The sequence below is a fragment of the Trichosurus vulpecula genome, chromosome 1, assembly GCF_011100635.1.
Source record: "Trichosurus vulpecula isolate mTriVul1 chromosome 1, mTriVul1.pri, whole genome shotgun sequence".
Lineage (NCBI taxonomy): Eukaryota > Metazoa > Chordata > Mammalia > Diprotodontia > Phalangeridae > Trichosurus > Trichosurus vulpecula.
The window spans coordinates 316633730-316638011 of record NC_050573.1 but is presented as its reverse complement, the minus strand read 5'-3'; the positions used below and the strand labels follow the sequence as shown (position 1 = coordinate 316638011).

Below are 4282 nucleotides of genomic sequence, written 5' to 3'. Positions count from 1 at the left end.
AAGGCAAAAACAATCCAAATAGGTATTTTTTCTTTTTTTTTCTTTTTTTAAATCCACATATTTTTTATTTTAATAAATAAAGCATATTCATTGCTTGGATTTTTGAATCACAGATATAACTGAGGAAAGCCTCTGAAGCCAAATATTTAACAGGGGTAATTCTATTAATGCTGGAGTGAAGGCATGCTCTATATGCATTATTAAGGTAACCTACAGAAATAAAATACAAAGAGGCTACAATATACCTCACATGCATCGCTCAATCCAGTCTAAGGCAGATCATAGAAGGATTCTCAGTGAAAACCGTGCCACTCATATGTAATCCCCTTGTCCCTAGAATGTAGATCAGAACTCAGTCACTTTCAGATGAACTGGGTTACTTCTTGACAGTTTTAAGTCCATAAATCCTCTCCCAAAGTTAACATTTAGGCTGACAGCATTCTACACAAAGGTTATTCCACTCAAGAACATAGGACAATGTCAGATCATCAGAAAGGAAGAATATCAATAGTTGTTTCTTCAATTTTAAGATACATATAACTCATCAATACAGCAGATGGAATGGGTCCCACCTCATCAGAGGCTTAGTTCGAAAATTTACTGTTGGCATTAGCACCAAACAAGGCCCAAACGGACTTCTGGCATCATCTGTTGGGCTATTAGATCCAGGCTACTTTCTAGGGTATTAGAAACTTTTATTTTATGATCCCCATTATAAATTTCAACACCTCCAGCTATTTCCTCTTGCAAGTATGCATCCTGATCAGCTTGGATATCAACATCCTTTGTAGTCATGATCTTGTATGTAGGGATTGCTTTTTGTACTGCAGCCTTGACCAGAGGGAGATACTCTTTTTTGCAAAGGACAATAATTCGTGACTCCAGCAATTGGTATAATCCCTGAAGGACCAGACCATCCAAGAGCACCTGATACCTCGTTGTATCTTTCACTACCTTGGAGAGTCTCTGTTTTGCTTCATTTAATAAGTCTAAGATAAGGTCGTCTCTGGCTCTGAGGACTTTCAATCTGGCTTGATTCATCAAATTGGACATCTGGATTTTTTTTTGCTGTTCAATCTGTTTCTCCTTCTTCTAATAATATTCCATTATCTTCAGTCTCTGTGCTTGCACAAGATGACCTTTCTCAATGTTGAACTCTTCTTCTGCCTTTCCATCTATTTCTTAGGCTTTCTCATTTGCTTCCTGTTCAATGAAAGCCATCATGTGTTTGATCTGCTTTTGGATGTCAATGTCGCTGAAAGCCATGGTGACAGCAGCTACTCCTACACCAAGCTGTCAGCCTCTGAGTACAGCAGCAGATGAAACCAAATAGATAATTTTTCAAAAGGAATTTTTAGGCAATTTTAGGAATGCACTGGGGGATAGTAGGGGAGATCGGAAAAGGCTTCAATTATAATGTGACTCTTGAGCTTAGTCTTAAAGGATCTAGGGATTCTAGGAGGCAGATGTGAGAAGTAAGTTCATTCCAGGCATGGACAACCACCAGTGCAAAGTCATGAAAATAAGAGATGGGCTACTAAGTATGAGGAATACTAAAAATACCAATATGTCTGGACTGCAGGTAGGAGAAAGGACATCCAGGCTGTCCTGGGCTGGAGCCCTGCTTCCCCCTGCTATTTTGTGGGTTCTCCATCTCTAGAATTTGTTCAGAGCTGTTTTTATAAGTGTTTGGAGGATCCTTGGGGAGAGCTTTAGGCCAGTCCCTGCTTTCCAGCCGCCATCTTGGCTCTGCCATTCGATGTGTATTTTTTCAAAAGGATAACTTGATTAAAGACAGAAGTAACAGGCATTTCAATTTTAAATGTGGTGCAAACCTGGGAAGGAAAGTTTACATGATGGATGACAGTGACAGAAAGCAAAAAAAATTATCGATAGGCTGAGATATTATCAGATTTAATAAGAAAAAATGCAGTAGAGTCAAATGTGATGCCTGATAATAGACTCAGAAAGTCAGTCAGGTGTTTAATAAAAATTTATTAAGAACCAGAAATGTGTTAGGCACTTTTCTAAGAATGGGGAATACAAAAATACAAAAGGAAATCACAACCAAATTGGGGACACAATAAACAAATGTATATAAACAAGGTATAAACAGGATAAATAGGAATTCATTAATAGAGCAAAGCAATAGAATTAAGAATTAAGAAGGATTCCTATAGAATTCTTCCTATAGAAGTAAGACTTCTTATAGAAGATGGGAATTTAGTTGGGACTTGACAGAAACCAGGGAAGAAAGAGAGAAAGCATTCCAGGTATGGGGAAAGTCAGTGAAAATGTCCTGGGCTGAGAGGCGGAGTATCTTGTTTGAGGAACAATAATGAGGCAAGTGTCACTGAATCAAAGAGTACATCATGGGAAATAAAATGTAAGAAGACTGGAAACATGTGTGTGCACACATGCACACATGTAGAAGTGGTCAGCTAGAATATGAAGGGTTTTTTAAATTGAATCTTGGCAGTAATAGGAAATCATTGGAAGTTTATAGAGTAGTGGGTGAAACTGCATTTTAGGAAAATCACTTTGTTCGCTGAATGGAAAATGAATTGGAATGGAGATTAGTCCAAGCATGAGGTGATAAGAATCTATAGTAAGCATCAAGAAATATATTGGAGCCCTAACTAGAAAAGAGTTTATAAGAAAAAAAAAGAATAAAGAAACAAAAACACATGAATTTTATGGTTCAGAGCTAAGGAAGTTATAATTCTACTATATTTTTTCTAGGTCAGATCACATCTATAATATGTTTTTAAGTTCTGAAAAATCACATTTTAGGAAGGATATTTTAAAAGCTTGAATGCTCAAAGGATAGTAGCTAAGGTGGTGCCTTTGAAGTCCTGTAGATCATCATCTAAAGCCCATTCAATACCCCTTACAACCCTATTCTTCATCGTTATTCCCCTCAACTTTCCCACCTCAATGTTTCAATCGACCTTCACTGTGTCCTATGTAATGACTGTTTCATAGAGAACAAATTTCCCTTCACCTTACATATATTCCTCTCCCACTCCTTTCATCTACTAGCTCTTACTGGATTTGCTCAGATGACACAGCCTCCCTGGCTACCTTTTCCAGTGCTAACTGTATCTTCACTCATTCTACTTGACTTACTGGTCAAGGTGACTGACTTGAAATACTTGTTCCTAGTGGCTACTTCTAGTTTCTCTCCTTCACTCCTTTACTTAGTAATTTTTTTTCACTTTTAGGTTCATGATATTAATATCTGCCACTCAATAAAAATCCTGGTATCTGTTGTTTACAGATACCCAAAATGCTAGGGGACTTCAACATAGCTATTGATTCTTTCTCAAATGCCCTAACCACTCAATTAGTCCAACTACTATAATCAAGTTACTCCTCTAGCACAACTCAGCCACAAAGATGATCGTATTCTCAATCTTGTACTCACCCACAAATGTATCACCTCTGTGTTCAAGAATTATAAAGCCCACTTATTTGACAATAATCTGTGGACCTTTCCCCTTTCCTTCTATTTTCCTTTACATAATCTTCCCTACTTTCATTTTGACTGGAAAAATGGCCAGGCAGCAGAAACGGAGTCAGATTCAGACTCAGACTTTGGAATCTTTCTCTGGTGACAAAGAAGACCAAAACGTACAAGCAGAAGAAGTCAACAAAGTCAAAGAGCCTACATCAAAAGCCTCCAAGAAAAAAATATGAATTGGTCTCAGGCTATGGAAGAGATCAAAAAGGATTTGGAAAAGCAAGTTAGAGAAGTAGATGAAAAATAGGGAATAGGAATGAGAGTGATTTGAGAAAACCGTGAAAAACAAGTCAAGGACTTGTTAAAGGAGACCAACAAAATACTGAAGAAAATTACACCTTAAAAATAGACTAACTCAAATGGCAAAAGAGCTCCAAAAAGCCAATGAGGAGAAGAATGCCTTGAAAGGTAGAATTACCCAAATGGCAAAGGAGGTCCAAAAGACCACTGAAGAAAATATTACCTTAAAAATTAGATTGGAGCAAGTGGAAGCTGGTGACTTTATGAGAAATCAAGATATTATAAAACAGAAACAAAGGAAGAAAAAAAAATTGAAGACGTGAAATATCTCATTGGAAAAAGCACTGACCTGGAAAATAGATCCAGGAGACATAATTTAAAAATTATTGGACTACCTGAAAGCCATGATCAAAAAAAGAGCCTAGATATCATCTTTCAAGAATTGTCAAGGAGAACTGCCCTGATATTCTAGAACCAGGGGGTGAAATAGAAATTGAAAGAATTCACTGACCACCTCCT

At 37.2% G+C, this 4282-nt stretch overlaps 1 pseudogene; it reads right to left on the bottom strand.

The window, feature by feature from the left end:
- Positions 1-584: 584 nt before the first annotated feature.
- Positions 585-1266, bottom strand: LOC118834873 (annotated as a pseudogene).
- Positions 1267-4282: the final 3016 nt, after the last annotated feature.